This window comes from Microtus pennsylvanicus, chromosome 8 (genome assembly GCF_037038515.1).
Source record: "Microtus pennsylvanicus isolate mMicPen1 chromosome 8, mMicPen1.hap1, whole genome shotgun sequence".
Taxonomy (NCBI): domain Eukaryota; kingdom Metazoa; phylum Chordata; class Mammalia; order Rodentia; family Cricetidae; genus Microtus; species Microtus pennsylvanicus.
The window spans coordinates 3,548,391-3,565,556 of NC_134586.1; the positions used below are offsets into that span (position 1 = coordinate 3,548,391).

The 17,166-nt window shown below is 46.4% G+C and overlaps 1 protein-coding gene across 1 annotated transcript in view; it reads left to right on the forward strand.

The window, feature by feature from the left end:
• Itpr2 (inositol 1,4,5-trisphosphate receptor type 2) overlaps positions 1-17,166 on the forward strand; it is a 411,976-nt gene that overhangs the window by 34,909 nt on the left and 359,901 nt on the right. The gene's annotated exons all lie outside the window — the stretch shown is intronic.

Below are 17,166 nucleotides of genomic sequence, written 5' to 3' on the forward strand. Positions count from 1 at the left end.
GTTGTGGTCAAATGCCCGAGAAGAAACCCATCCAGAAAGAAAGGGTTTCCTCGGGCTCATGGTTTGTGGAGTCAGGGAAGGCGCGATGGCAGGAGCAGCTTTGGGCTGTGGCAGCAGGAGTGGCTGGGTGCCTGCTCACATCTGGGCAGGTCAGGAAGCAAAGAAAAGGAACTGCGGGCCTCTGTTGGCTGCGGGCCTCTGTTGGCTGTCTCTCTCTCAGCTTTAGGTGGTGTCTCCCTCCTCAGTCACACACTTGCAGACACGCCCAGTCTCCTCGGCGACTCCAAACCCAGCCACTGACAGGGATGGGAAGCAGCTCACGCATCATCTGTCCACACTGAGAATTTGTTGTGTGTGCTGCTGGTTACTAAACTCTAGACCTCATTTGGATTATACTGTTGTTTTCTTACTCTTCCATTTTCCCCACGATCCCTGCTGTAGTTGGTCACCTTGTCCTTCCCAATCTCTCAGGGTTGCAATGCTCCTTCAGTCTTTATTGCTTTTGCCCTTGGTACTTTTGAACAGTACAGCCAGACATTTATTGACTTTTTTTTGGTTTGGCTCTTTGTGGTGTTTTGCTTCCAGTTCACTTTGCTGGGGGTTAAAGTCTGGGGACACATACCTCAGAGGTCATGTGCAGGTCCCTGTACCACACAGGTCATGATGTCAACATGGTGATTACTAGTCTTGTGTTTTGATGTACAATTTCACATTCCTTGTGTTCTGTGAAGAGAGTTACTTTCATTTATATGTTATGTTGGCTTTAGAGTGTTTCCCTTCCTATCTCCCCTTTGTATTTCTTCTTTTTCTGGAAAATCTGTGTTAGCCACTGTATGGTCCTTTTCAGTCAGGAGGAGACGCTCGCCTACATGAGAGAAGCTGGCTTACATGTCCTTCTGTGACCCTAGGGGTGAGGAGACAGAGACATGATGGTGAAGCCAAGCAGCTTGTCTCCAGGGGAGCCTGTCCCCAGGGGAGCCTGTCTCCAGGGGAGGCTGTCCCCAGGAGGGTCAAGGAGGGAGGTGGTGGCCCCTGACTGATCAGGTTCTCCACAGTGTTGGGCTTTTTGGACTAGAATGTTCCAGCTCTTAAGATTCTGAAGTTGTTGACCCATGCCTGTTTCATAACCCACCAAGCCTATCACAGGGCCACGCTTGGCAAGCAACAGATGTTTAGAGGTCATACGTCATGGTGCTCCAGGACCTGGAATTTAAAGGAAGAATTTCTATTCTGTGCAATGAAAAGATCAGGTGGCAAAAAATCGGGGGCTTGGGTGTGACCAATAGCAAAGTCTTTACCTGCTTCCTTTTCTGGTGACGACAGAGGACGTTTTGAAGGCATGACCTTTCCTTTGCCTTCGTTCATGGAGGTTACACACTCAGGTGCACAAACGAAGACTTACTAATGTGTACATGTGTGCACGTGCATGTATGCAAGCGTGTGTGCATGTGTACGTGTGTGCGTGTGAAGTCAGAAGTCAATTTGAGATGTCTTCTTTGAGATAGCGCCTCTCTGTGAACCTGGAGCCCCTTATTTCAGACAGCCTGGTTGACCTTTGTTCCTGAGGCCAACTGTCCCCAGTTACAGATGGACACAGTCACCCCAGCTTTTTACATGGGAGCTGGGGACCTGAATTCTGCTCTTCAGCACAGAACCATCAGCTCAGGCCCCGTGGTTGACTTTTTATGTTGCTGAAGATACCAGTCTTTTCTAGTTCTAGCACTCTTGTGTTAGAATCCCCAGAAAAAACACTCACCGCCTCCATCAACCCAACAGTTGCCTGTGGAAGTCCTTCAGATTTAGCATTCATATCATTTTTTATTTTTATTTTGAGACAGGGTCTCAGGTTTCCCAGGCTGCCCTCAAACTTGCTAGGGAGCAGGTTTGGACTTCTTTGAGGGATTATCACAACGCCCACCATGCTGAGCTTAGTGTTGTGCCCTTTTCTCTTTGCACACAGACACAAACTGTTTCAGGTTTGAAACCAACTAGCCTAATATATTGGGCGTTTGATACTTCGTGCTTCAGGCTTCCTAGGCTTCTTTCGTCTGTCCTCGGAGATTGCAGCTATCCAGATTTGGAGTTCTGAAATCTGCGGGAAATGAGGTCTTGCAGCCATCATAAGGTCACTGACCTTTGAGGCAGAGCTGAAATCAGAGCCAAGGTTCACCGCCCTTCAGATCTTTGAACTTTGCTTGCCTGCAAATTCTACCTCCTGTTCACAGCCCCACGAGGGAGTCTGAACCCGTCCTGCATTAGGCATTTGTCTCACGTGATTTGCGATTATCTGCAGCTTCTTTCTTCTATGGTCTTTTATATGCCACAGCTGCAGGTTCCTCAGGGATTCTCTGGCTGTCATATGACCTTGCTTATTTTCTGTCAAGGTCCCTGTTGGTTAGGTTGACACTTAATAGGTACCAAGGACTGAACACGGTTAAGTTTATTCTAGGGAGACGCCATCTTGGTCTTGGAGACTACATGTGCAGATTAAGGGAATATCTCCCTTGCATTTTTCAGTGGACCTGACTCTGGTGTAATGATTTGTTGCTCAGACTGACAGCTGCCTGGATCTGTACTATGACCTTTAAGCATTCACAGGTGTCAGTTTGACTGTAGGTCATGGGCATTTGTGGAAGGCACCCTGATAACTGCCGATCCCCTATCCCTAATCTCCCAGCTGGTGGTGGAAATGGGATAACCTTGAGTTTGTTACTTTCTTCAGTGAGACCTCAGAGAAGAGCTGAGGGTGAGAAGTGGAGTCCCGTGCCGGTTTTTCTCCTGTGAAGCTACCCAGGATTATAGAAATTGTGTATTTTCTAGTGCTAGAGAGATGGCCCAGTGGTTAAGAGCACTGGCTTCTCCCAGTAACCACATGGTTTCTCCCAAACATCTGTAACTCCAGTTCTAGGGAATCCAATGCCCATGGGCACTGGGCACACACACATAGGCAAAGCACCCATACACATAGAATAAAATAAATAAATCTAAAGCACTTAGTGTCCATTAAAAGAAGGTTCTTGTGGTTTTGAGTGATAAGGAAAGGGCTGTTTTGGAAGTTTCGTAAATTGTTGAAAGTCTCACAGTGAACTGTGCATCTAAAAGATGAATACTGCATGAACTTTGACTAAGTTGTAGATTTAAGTGTTAAGTTTAATTACCACCCCATAAGTAAGCAGGGGGAGGCTAGAAAGCTGGCTCCATGAGTAACGATGTTTGCTGGAGAGGCTTACACCCTTGGTTTGATCCCTGGGACCCATAAAAATCTCAGTGTGGCAGGACTGTGGTGCGCACCTTCAATCCCAGCACTCGGGAGGCAGAGGCAAGTGGATCTCTGTGAGTTCAGGGCCAACCTGGTCTACAGAGTGAGTTCTAGTTACTGCTAGGGCTGTTAGACAGAAAAACCATGTCTTGGAGAATAAAACAAATCAAAACAAAACCATCTGGATGGGTAGCTGTGTCTGCTACTCTTATGGGGAGAGGCAGAGACAGGAGGTTTGCCTGGAAGCATGAAGGGGTTAACCTGGAGCACATTAGTCCAGAAACAAGAGATCCAACCTCAGCAAGGCTGAAGGCAGGAACCAACTCCTAAAAGCTGTCCTCTGACCTCCGCATGTGTGCTGTGGAGTGCGCAGCTGCAGCCATGCAGCCACGTCAGGCACACAGGTACAGCTGGCAAGTCAAACAGAGGCTCATGTCGTATTCCATGCACACGTGTACAACGGACGATAAAGAATAAACTCATGTCGTATGTCCATGCACACGTGTACAACGGACGATAAATAAAGAATAAACTCATGTCGTATGTCCATGCACACGTGTACAACGGACGATAAATAAAGAATAAACTCATGTCGTATGTCCATGCACACGTGTACAACGGACGATAAATAAAGAATAAACTCATGTCGTATGTCCATGCACACGTGTACAACGGACGATAAATAAAGAATAAACTCATGTTGTATGTCCATGCACACGCGTACAACGGACGATAAATAAACTCATGTCCTATGTCCATGCACACGTGTACAATGGACGATAAAGAATAAACTCATGTCGTATGTCCATGCACACGTGTACAATGGACGATAAAGAATAAACTCATGTTGTATGTCCATGCACACGCGTACAACGGACGATAAATAAAGAATAAACTCATGTTGTATGTCCATGCACATGTGTACAGCGGACGATAAATAAAGAATAAACTCATGTCGTATGTCCATGCACACGTGTGCAACGGACGATAAATAAAGAATAAACTCATGTCGTATGTCCATGCACACGTGTACAACGGACAATAAAGAATAAACTCATGTCGTATGTGCATGCACACGTGTACAACGGACGATAAATAAAGAATAAACTCATGTCGTATGTCCATGCACACGCGTACAACGGACGATAAATAAAGAATAAACTCATGTTGTATGTCCATGCACACGTGTACAACAGACAATAAAGAATAAACTCATGTTGTATGTCCATGCACACGCGTACAACGGACGATAAATAAAGAATAAACTCATGTTGTATGTCCATGCACACGTGTACAACAGACGATAAAGAATAAACTCATGTCGTATGTCCATGCACACGCGTACAACGGACAATAAATAAAGAATAAACTCATGTTGTATGTCCATGCACACGTGTACAACAGACGATAAATAAAGAATAAACTCATGTTATATGTGCATGCACACGTGTACAACGGACGATAAATAAAGAATAAACTCATGTTGTATGTGCATGCACACGTGTACAACGGACAATAAATAAAGAATAAACTCATGTTATATGTGCATGCACACGTGTACAACGGACAATAAATAAAGAATAAACTCATGTTATATGTGCATGCACACGTGTACAACGGACGATAAATAAAGAATAAACTCATGTTGTATGTCCATGCACACGTGTACAACAGACGATAAATAAACTCATGTCCTATGTCCATGTGTCACAGACTCCTTTCAAGCTGCACGTGAAGTTATTGGTCTAAATTTCTACTAAGTACTGAATAAATATTAAAATATTATAATCTGAGCATCTTAATAGCTCACACTGCAATAGAGAGTTTTGGGGGCTGGCTCGGTAGTCAAACCCACTTGTAGAAGGCCTGAGTTTGGTTCCCAGCACACACACGAGTGGTTTCACAACTACTTGTAGCTCTGGCTCCAGAGAACCTGACATACTCTTCTGACTTCCATGGACCACACAAATGTGCATAATTAAGAACAAATCTTTTTCTTTTGTAAAGGTTTGTGTATATGAGGGTTTGCCCAGGTGTGTCTGCAGTGTGTGTGTGCAGCGCCTGCAGAGGCCAGAGGAGGATGTTGGCTCTCTTGGAGCTGGAGTTACAGGTGGTTGTGAGCCACTCAGGGTGGGCTTTGGGAACGGATCCTGGGTCCTCTGCAGGAGGACCAGCACTTTGAGATGGCGCTGGACCATCTCTCCTGCTCCAAAACAAGTCTTTTTAAAAAGGGGGTCAAATGTGGAAATTCTCAGCGTAGAGTGCTTAAAATGGTCTTTTTGTTCGTGATCTCACGGGAGTGCACCCTGTTTTGCCTAAGTGTGTGCCATACTTTAGCATGGGAATTCCATGCTCAGGTCATGCAGTCAGTCAGTAAGGTGGTGGGTTTATGACCTTCCCTGCTCAACTGTCTTGGAGACAGTCAGCACCTGTCAGTTGTGGATTGTCTCTTCATAGTACACTATCCAGACAGGCTGGAGATAACTGTGGTTCCCAGGGAGTTTATAATCTAATGAGGGAGATAAGAGATGTTTACAAATAGTTATAACTCAAGGTAAGAAGAGATAAGGGCTAAATAAAAAGCCTTGGCGGAGGTGTTGTGGGAGGCTGGAGGTTTTAGCTTCCTGCTTTCGGTGCGGCCAGTGCTCCTTAGTGAGACCGTACTTCTCTTGGGAAGATTGGACCTGAGGGAGGGGCACAGCTTTCAGGAGTATGTTCTCTGCTCACTGCAGTTAGTATCTCTTGGCAATGACCAGTGTGCATTGCAGCATCCTGATGCCTCCTTGAACCGTGAGGGGTTGGGCGAGCCCCACTGTTCTGATGAGTGCACCCAGAGATGTGACCCCCAGAGATCTAGTGGGGGGCAGGTGATCATAGGGAATCAACAATGGATGATGACCAAAGACTCATCAATAACAATATTTACCTAGTCCTCACTGTATGCCACCTGCTTTTCTAATTGCTTTATACCATTAAATTATTTAATCTCGTCTAACTAACCATATTTTAATAAAATTTCATTATCTGCTGTAATAGAAATCTCACCCCCCCTTTCAAACAAACCTTAAACTCTTCCGATGGTTGTGGGACAGACCAGGGAGGCAGCAGCAACCATGTCCACTCGCCCCAGACAAGAGTCCACAAAGTAACTGCTGTGTCAGTATTCAGTTTGGTGGACCAGTGAGTTTTCACTGGGGCTGCTCACAGGAGGATGGGTGAAAGGTCCTTTGCAAGGAGTAGGGAAAGCCCGGAAGTAGCTACATCTCCAGAAAATCCATCCTGGCACAGGTGACCCCGGGAGTATCACTCTTTCCGCAGTTTGGCTGCTCAGGGTCTCCAGCCTCAGCAACCGTTTAATCCTTTTTATAATGTTGGGATGGACCCTAAGGAATCTTCCAGGCTCTAATTTTCTTCTGGTACCTGGACTTCAATTTACCTCCTGTTTATACAGGGGACTCCTGGGGCAAATGTTTCAATTTGGAGAGAATGTTGCAGTTCGGAGAAACAAGCCATATGACATCCATGACTTATTTCAGTCAAAGGTTTAATAGTTGCTAGGTGACGGAGCTGCGACAAATTAAATTAAATAAAATATTTTGAAGAGCCCCTCGAAAATTACCATACTATAGGCATGTTTAAAAAGATTTGTTTTGGGGCTGGAGAGATGGCTCAGAGGTTAAGGACACAGTATGCTCCTCCATAGAACCAGGGTTAGATTCTCAGCACCCACATGCAGCTCACAGCGATCGGCAACTCCAGTTCCAGGGCACTACAGCATCTTCTCCTGGACTCCAAGGATGCCAGGTGCTCATGTGGTACACAGACATACATGTGGGCTGATGGGGGAGTGTCATATATCAATCTGTTGATTTCCTTGGTTAAGCAATAAAGAAACTGCTAGGCCCATTGGATAGGCCCACCCTTAGGTGGGTGGAGTAAACAGAACAGAATGCCGGGAGGAAGAGGAAGTGAGGTCAGACTCCACAGCTCCGCTCTCCGGAGCAGACGCAGGAGAGATGCCATGCTACCTGCTCCAGGGAAGACTCACACCATGCCCCAGCTCCGACCCAGGATGGACTTAGGCTAGAATCTTCCCGGTAAGCGCACCTAGGGGCGCTACATAGATTATTAGAAATGGGCCAGAGCAGTGTTTAAAAGAATACAGTGTCCATGTAATTATTTGGGGCATAAGCTAGCCGAGCCGGGCAGGCGGCTGGGGTGTTTGGGGACGCAACCCCGCCGCCGCTCCCCTTATTACCCTCAAAGACTTGACTAACAGCACCCCTTTACAGCAGGAAGTGAAGAGAGAGAGGAGAGGGAAGTGGCCGCTTTTTTAAAGGGAGAGAGACCACGCCCCAAGGGGCTGGTATCTCAGCGGCGATAGGCTGGAGGAGTGGGAGGACCTCCCGCAACAGTGGGCAGCACACCCATTCATACAAAATAATAAGATAATTAAAAAACTTAAAATATTTATTTGATAGATCCTTTTATTTATTTATTTATTAAAGATTTCTGTCTCCTCCCCGCCACCGCCTCCCATTTCGCTCCCCCTCCCTTAATCAACTCCCCCCTCTTGTCAGCCCGAAGAGCAGTCAGGGTTCCCTGCCCTGTGGGGAGTCCAAGGACCTCCCACTTCCTTCCAGGTCTAGTAAGGTGAGCATCCAAACAGCCTAGGCTCCCACAAAGCCAGTACAAGCAGTAGGATCAAAACCCATTGCCATTGTTCTTGAGTTTTCAGCAGTCTTCATTGTCGTCCGCTCTGTTCAGCGAGTCCGATTTTATCCCATGCTTTTTCAGACCCAGGCCAGCTGGCCTTGGTGAGTTCCCGATAGAACATCCCCATTGTCTCAGTGTGTGGGTGCACGCCTCGCGGTCCTGAGTTCCTTGCTCATGCTCTCTCTCCTTCTGCTCCTGATTTGGACCTTGAGATTTCAGTTCGGTGATCCAATGTGGGACTCTCTCTCTGTCTTCTTTCATCGCCTGGTGAAGGTTAATATCCAGGAGGATGACTATATGTTTTTCTTTGGGTTCACCTTCTTATTTAGCTTCTCTAGGATCACGAATTATAGGCTCAATGTCCTTTATTTATGGCTAGAAACCAATTATGAGTGAATACATCCCATGTTCCTCTTTTTGGGTCTGGCTTACCTTACTCAGGTAGTGTTTTCTATTTCTGTCCATTTGCATGCAAAATTCAAGAAGTCATTGTTTTTTACTGCTGAGTAGTACTCTAATATATATATATATTCCATACTTTCTTCATTCATTCTTCCATTGAAGGGCATCTAGGTTGTTTCCAGGTTCTGGCTATTACAAACAATGCTGCTATGAACATAGTTGAGCATATACTTTTGTTGTATGATAGGGCATCTCTTGGGTATATTCCCAAGAGTGGTATTGCTGGGTCCAGGGGTAGGTTGATCCCAAATTTCCTGAGAAATCGCCACACTGCTTTCCAGAGTGGTTGCACAAGTTTGCATTCCCATCAGCAATGGATGAGTGTTCCCTTTACTCCACAACCTCTCCAGCAAAGGCTATCATTGGTGTTTTTTATTTTAGCCATTCTGACAGGTGTAAGATGGTATCTTAAAGTTGTCTTGATTTGCATTTCCCTGATTGCTAAGGAAGTTGAGCATGACCTTAAGTGTCTTTTGGCCATTTGAACTTCTTCTGTTGAAAATTCTCTGTTCAGCTCAGTGCCCCATTTTATAATTGGGTTGATTAGCCTTTTGCGGTCTAGTTTCTTGAGTTCTTTATATATTTTGGAAATCAGACCTTTGTCAGTTGCGAGGTTGGTGAAGATCTTCTCCCGGTCAGTGGGTTGCCTTTTTGTCTTAGTGACAGTGTCCTTTGCTTTACAGAAGCTTCTCAGTCTCAGGAGGTCCCATTTATTCAATGATGCCCTTAATGTCTGTGCTGCTGGGGTTATACGTAGGAAGTGGTCTCCTGTGCCCATGTGTTGTAGAGTACTTCCCACTTTCTCTTCTATCAGGTTAAAAGATTTATTTGTAATGTCGTGTGTTTGTGTGTGTGTGTATTCTGAGTGCTTGTGAAGGCCAGAAAAGGGTGTTGGAGCCTCTGGAGCTGCAACCACAGGTAAGAGGTCACTCAGGTGCTGGGAACTGAACTGGATCTATTCTGCAAGGGTAGCAAGTGTTCCTAACCATTGAGCCATCTCTCCAATTCCATGATAGGCATACTATGAAATGTCGAATTGGCTCAGTTCTTACATCCTCCTTAGCATGCATAAACGTGTGTCCAGTGGAGGGACAGTGTTACATACATGTTTATTATTATTTTAAATTTAAGTTATTTTTGAGTTTTTCATTTATTTACATTTATTTCAACTCTCTTCCTGCTCCAACTTCTGTTGTGTCCCAACTCACAAATTCATATCTCTTTCTCCTAATATTGCTCACACCCTACCCCCAGGTATTTACCTGTTGAGTGTACCTGGGACTACAGAACCTACCAGGAACTAATTCTAGAGAAGTGAATTCTCTCTCGTTCTTAGAAGCCATTAATTAACTTTAGTTGTTTTTCTAGGAGTGGGGCCTTGTGTTCATCCACATTAGCACAGCTCAGATGGAAAGGTATCCTGACAGTCAAGAGCCAAGAATACCACAAAGTCACACTACACAACAAATGTCACAGAAGAGATTAATTGGGAGAGAAAAACCAGGAGGGTGGCTGCCTCTGCTTGGGTGAGAGACAGCAGCAAATGGAGCAGGATCCAGGGCTTATCTAGGGTTTCTTGGGAAGGAGGTGGGACTTTCCAGGGTGGAGATTGGTGGGATTTCAGGTCCAGAGATTGAGTTTTTACTCTGTAGGGCGAGGGCAGGGTCCAGCAGTTGGGGCGGTTAGAGGTCCTGGGGGAGGGGCCTGGCCCTTGTGCAGCTAGAGGGGCTTACAGACCTGTCATCTGGAGTTGTCCTTATGCCGGTTGTTGGGAGTTCAGGGGCAGCTCCCCTACTGTCTGGCAGCAGGTATCCTGGTCTTCTACCTCTTGTGATCTTTCTGCTTCTTGCTGTTTTCCCTGGACTTAGGTGTAGTGGTCGCCTTGTAGATGTGTCAGTCGGGGTTAGTTTTGCACATCCTCTCTACAGTGTGAGCTGTTGTGGGCTACACTTAACTGTGAGTTTAAGGATAAGTAATCAGAACACAGAGATTGCATGGTGGAGGTGGGCTTCCCTCTAGGATCTCTGACCTCTCCAGCCTTTGGTTGTTGGCTAGGTTTAGAGTACCAGACCTGAATTCCCTCTCACAGAACAGGACTAAAGTCAAACTTGACAGGTGTTGATTACCCCAAAGATAGCAACGCCACTATTGCACCACTGGGAAGTGCTTACCAGGACAGTCGCCAGTGTGGTTGTAGGCTCTGCAGCTAGGGAGTGTTAGGATTTAAATAAAATGCTGCAGGTTCCCTGAGGGGTGCAGCAGCAGAAACACTGCAGGTCCCTGAGCAGTGGCAGAGAACAGAGTCCCAGAGCCAGCAGCGGAAGGCAACGGGAAGTGGGTCCCGAGACCACGGCAGGCCACGAAGGCAGCTGGGTCCCAGGCAGGGAGCCACATGGTGGGTGAGAGAATAGAGATGGATAGACAAAACACAAGACCACGCCACAGGTCTCCAAAGGCTGATCCTGGGCAGGGAGTCATGCATTGGGTGAGGAACAGAGACATGGTTAGGAATGCTATGCAGAGTGAAGTTGGATATTTATGTAGTGAGTTATGGAAGGGAAGGGGAGAAGGTGGAAGAGCAGAGAGAGAGGTAGAAAGAGAGAGAGAAAGAGAGGAAGAAGTGGGGAGAAGGGAGAGGCAGAAGCTACCTCTTCAAGAGAGAGATGGAAAAAGAAGGACTCAGGCTGTAGGCAAGAAGGAAGATCTGCTGCCTCGGTGGTGGATTCGAGTCACAGCACCAAGGTAATGGTCTAAGTAAAATGCTGCATGTTCCCGAGCGGCAGCAGGCAGTGGGTCCCGAGACCACGGCAGGCCATGAAGGCAGCTGGGTCCTAGCTAAGAGACGGAGATGGATAGGCTCGCCATGCTGAGTGAAGTTGGATATTTATTTAGTGAGTTACGATGGAAGGGAAGGGGAGAAGGAGGAGGGGCAGAGAAAGAGAGAGAGAGAGAGAGAGAGAGAGAGAGAGAGAGAGAGAGAGAAGGGGAAAGGGGAGAAGTGGGGAGAAGGGAAAAACAGAAGCTGCCTCTTTGAGAGAAGGAGAGACAGAAAGAACTCAGGTTGGAAGCTGAAGATCAGCTTGCCTCAGTGGATGGGGAGGAGGTGGGCGTGGCTTGTCTCTTAAAGGGACAGACAGATCATTACAGGTAGGATTGTTGATTCTTTTTCTCCCTTGGCAGTTTGCCCAACTCTGAGAGATAGTTCTCAAGGAGGAGACTTCTGGGTCAGTTCAGTTGGATTCTCCTAAATTCTGTATGCTGTGGTGTCTTTAGTAATAGGGTCTTCTCTTCAAAATCTGGGAGGCAACCAGGAGCAATGTCAATAGCCTGTGTTGTTGGGGAGCCTCGTGGACCCCCCCCCACAAAGTGCTCTTTTAAGTGGAAATATGCAGGGCTAGACTGGTGTTCCTACGTCTTGAGGTAGCTGTACCTCGGGTCTCTCCCTCCTGAGTGTTAAAAAGATCAAAAGTCCTGCTTTGTATGTAGAAGTCCCATGCATCTCTTTGAAACTACATAATCCTTAACATTTTTTCGAGTTAGTAAGATATTTTAGATGGAAGACTGATTTCCGATTTGTGTATTCCAGTGCCTTCTAGACCCGAGTTGATGGACTGCCTTCCTCCTTAGGTGTTGACGCGGTGACCCAGCGGTTTCAAGGTCGCCTCTGATCAGGCGCTCTTGTTTACAGTCTGTGGTTTTCCTGGTAAATACAGCTATTTCAGAAGAAAGCAAACCCTGCTGGCGGGTGGTGATGTTTGTTTTACAAATGCTTGGAAGTGGTTTGGAAGCTGTCTTCCAAAGAATAAGGTGCATAGTAATCTCACAAAGCCGCTCTGGGCCACTGCGATCCAGTCTCGGCTGGCTGCACACCACGGGAGGTGGTTACCCTTCTGTTTGCAGAGACCCAAGAGCAGGGGACACTGGAAGAAGACAAGTTGACCTGGAGAATGTCCCGCCCTGGAATCACAGAGGCGTCTTGGGGTAGCGTTTGAGTTGTCGTGTTTAGTGACGTGGTTGTGAACTGCTGTCCTGCTTTCGGTAGGTGTCCTTCATGAAGTCTGGGCAGTTTTCTGCTCGGAAGAAGCCTCCTGGTTAAGCATCTTGAACTGATTGTATCTGCATAATTAAATACCCAGATGTGGAAAATTTTGGAAGAGAAGTTGTTGAAGAGAGTTGGTTGTGTGGCTAGATTCTGAAGTGTGGTTGTGGACAAAAGAAAAAAAAATCCAGTTTTTCAAAAGTCACATTGAGAAACAAACAAAACTAGTTGTCATAGTGACCCAGTGTGTGAAACCATAGATACAACAGCAGCGGACTGGAGATGACGTTTAGTGTAAAACAGTAACAAAAAGGCTTCTAGTTTCTACTGTTAACTGTATTGTTGTGTATGAGATTATATTGTATAGTGTGTGCGTGGGTGTGTATTCCTAGGTTTGTCTGTATATAATGTGTACATGGATGTGTATTCCTAGGTATGTCTGTATATAATGTGTGCATGTGTATGTATTCCTAGGTTTGTCTGTATATAATGTGTGCATGTGTATGTATTCCTAGGTATGTCTGTATATAATGTGTGCATGTGTATGTATTCCTAGGTTTGTCTGTATATAATGTGTGCATGGATGTGTATTCCTAGGTATGTCTGCATATAATGTGTGCATGTGTATGTATTCCTAGGTTTGTCTGTATATAATGTGTGCATGTGTATGTATTCCTAGGTATGTCTGTATATAATGTGTGCATGTGTATGTATTCCTAGGTTTGTCTGTATATAATGTGTGCATGTGTATGTATTCCTAGGTTTGTCTGTATATAGTGTGTGCACGGCCAGAGGCCAACATTATATTTAAAGTAATTTAAGTTGAATTTTACCTATCACTTATTTGTGCGCGCACACACACATACACACACATACACACATACACACATACACATACATACACACACACCACACACATACACACACATACACACACATACACACACCACACACATACACACACACATACACACACACACACACCACACACACATACACACACATATACACATACACACACACACATGAATGTGGGTACACCATGGCATGTGTGTGGAGGTCAGTCAGAGCACAACTCTGTGAAGTTGTTTTCTCCTTCATCTGTGTGCAGCTTCTGGGGATCTAACTTAGGTCATTAGGCTTGTACATTGGGGCAGCAAATGCCTCTGCTGAACCTGGAGCTTGCCGTTCAGCCAGGCTGGGGGGCCAGCGAGCCCCAGGAATCCTCCTGTCTCTGCTTTCCCAGTTCTGGGATTGTACACGTGTGCTGAGAATCTGAACTCAGGTTCTTATGCCTGTAAGGTCAGGTTTGAACTATCCAAACCGTCACCCAGCCCCTAGCTCCTATTCCTGTAAACTCAGGATTGAACTATCCAAACCGTCACCCAGCCCCTAGCTCCTATTTCTGTAAGGTCAGGTTTGAACTATCCAAACCGTCACCCAGCCCCTAACTCCTATTCCTGTAAGCTCAGGATTGAACTATCCAAACCATCACCCAGCCCCTAACTCCTATTCCCAGCGGCAGTTTTGTCTGTATGTATTTGTCCAATGTTAAAGGTACCACCGGACTGTGGTGGTGTACACCTTTAATTCCAGCACTCGGAAAGCAGAGGCAGATGGATCTCTGTGTTTGAGGCCAGCTTGTTGTGCAGAGTGAGTTCCAGGACATCCAGGACCACACAGATAATCCTTGTTTTAAGAAACAAAGGCCTTGAGATTTCTGTCTGGTGCTCCAATGTGGGTCTCTGTCTCTGTCTCCTTTCATCGCCTGATGAAGGTTAATATTCAGGAAGATGCCTATATGTTTGTCTTTGGATTCACCTTATTTAGCTTCTCTAGGATCGCGAATTATAATCTCAATGTCCTTTATTTATGGCTAGAAACCAAATATGAGTGAGTACATCCCATGTTCCTCTTTTTGGGTCTGGCTTACCTCACTCAGGATAGTGTTTTCTATTTCCATCCATTTGTATGCAAAATTCAAGAAGTCTTTGTTTTTTTACCTGGATGGAGGTGGGCGGTCCTTGGACTTCTCACAGGTCAGGGAACCCTGATTGCTCTTTGAGCTGATGAGGGAGGGGGACTTGATGGGGGAGGGGGAGGGAAATGGGAGGAGGTGGCGGGGAGGAGGCAGAAATCCTTAATAAATAAATAAATTAAAAAAAATAAAATAAAACTGACCACCAAAGTTACCATAAAAAAAGAAAAAGAAACAAAGGCAAATCTCTACTCAGTTTCTGCCTTGTAGGTACTGAGCCGTCAGAGGGAGATGGCTTCCTACTTTGACCCTCTGTGGAGGGTGGGTAGCTGTGCCTAGGGGGCTTTCCCTCATCTCCTGCCTGCCCCTTTGCCCTTCTCAGGAAGCTTGTCAACTAGCCCAGGGTCCAAGTATCCTGGACATGCTGGCTTCCCTGATCAAGCCTTCGGTGCTCAGAAAGTGGAGGAGGCACTGGCAATCAATCAGAGAATTCGCTGCAGATGCCCTGTGTATTTGCTGGCATCGTGTACTGCAGCCAAGCGGTGGGCCGTGGCATGAACTGGGCCACAGGAGGAGCTGTGCACTGCATGTCCTTGTGGCTCCCCTGGTCTTTTGAGAGGAGGGTATACAAGACCTAACTATATTCATAACGATTCTAGGACATTATTGGCTTTCTTGGGTTTTATTCTTTACTGTTCATACCGTATCTTCACGAACTACATGAAATCGCTTTGTCTGGTGGTTGGAAAAAAAAAGACACCTCAATATCCTCTTCTTAGAGCAGAGGAAGACAGAGGATGTAGGCAGTTTTGGGAGAGTATGTGATTCTCAGAGGAAATGAAGCCCATGCAGTGTTCCTCTGGGTTCTGGAATAGGGTTTAGCTTTCATTTTCTTCCTCTCTGACCAAATTTGATTTTTTCTTGGGCAATCAAATTCCAGCCAAAGTACTGAAGGTGGTTTTTGTCCCCTGATCCTCTCTTCTGTCACTGGGGGCTGTACTAGAAGCCTTTCCCTGTGCTGAGGAAGAGAAGGAATCGAGGAGGATTGAGAGACCAAGACAAGGGGAAGGCTGGAGACCGTAGTCTGCTGTGCCCGCTCCAGCTCAGCACACCCACATCAATCACTACATCTGGGGGTGTCATTATCTGAGCCCTGACACACTTCCTCTGAAATGCGGAGCCCAGCTTTAATTTATCGGTATCACTTAGGTGGAATCGCATTAGGTTTTCTGAATTGCAACAGTGTTTGCCTTCTTTTGCTCAGACTTTGCTTGGATTTATTGAGAATGATTGCCGCAAGCTTACACACCTTGCCCTGCCCAAAGCTCCTCTTTTGGTGCCCTTATGCATCCTCCATGGTTCCCAGACCTCAAGGTGCTCTTCAGTCTTTGAAGGAATGCTGTCACCTGCTAACTTGTGGGCACCAGCAGCTCACAGTGTCCGTCTGTCAGGTTTCATTTGTCTAGATTTGCCTGTTGTTTGCGAAACCACTTTTAATTTTCTTAGGTAAGATACAGTTTTACAATAGAATCTGGCCATATTTAAATAGCAGCTGTAGAGGGAAGGGCAACAGTTACAAATAGCTCTTTGCCTTTCTTTGAAAGGGAGCCTTTCTGTGAGGAAATGCCCCGCCTTGCCACCCTGGGCTAATTTACATGGAAAAAGGGAAACACAGGACTCATTTGAATCTGGTGCATAAATTAGATCCTTGCCAGACAAATGTGAAGGGACAAACTCGGTGTTTCTCAGAAGGGCATTTCTACCCCATGGAAATGGCCCAGTCAGCTCCATCTGTCCAGAAGTGGATTTCTTTTTTCTGTAGCTTTTATTGATCCCTTTCCTTGCGTCTTCACTTTGATGGACACCGGGGTTGGTTGGAGGCAGATGGACCTCCTGTTGTAAATCATTAGGAGGATCCACACTTGTCCGGACCTCAGTCTTGGAGGAGACCCCTGCCTGTTTGTATTCCTCGCTAAGGCCACCAAACAGCTGCTGGGAAGCCTATTTGAGCTTTTACTAGGCACTCATGTTACTGTCGGCACCAGGTAGAAGATAAGGGTAGAGGCACGATTATATGCTTGCCTTCATGCCTGTGTGGTGAGGTTTTGCCTCCTCTGGGGTCTCTGTTCTGCGCAGCCCCCTCTTCTGGCTTAGGAACAACTTGTTCCTTTTCCACAAGACTCATCTCTGTGTTGCATGGGCTGACTTGACCCTGAGCTCTGCAGGTTGAGGGTTGCACCCTGGAAGCCTTATTAACCTGGGTGATCAGAGAATGTAGCCTCAAGGTTCAGCGTTACCCTGCACTGTTTTGGGGCCACCCTCCCACCACTTGGGGCGCACACACCACTGACTTTACCTTTGGGGTGCACACCCCCAACTCTCCAAACTGCCACAGCCGCACTTGGTACTTCCTTACAGTAACATCCTTCAGCTATGTCTGATGGCCTGGGGAGCTTCACGGGTGTTCTTAGCAAGGACATTTGACTGTATTGATTTGCTTGGTCAAGAGAACAGTGAACCATTTTTACAGGTTGCCTTGGGCCTCTTACAGGGCAGGAAATGCTAATTTTATTCGAACTAAGGAGAGCATAGAAATGCTCTAGCGAGGGAGCAGAGACCAGGAGGGATGGGCGTGCAGGTTGCTGCAGGTGAAATATGACTTCAGAGGAGACACTGGGCCTGCTGCTCTGTTCCGCCTGGGCGCCTCCTTCC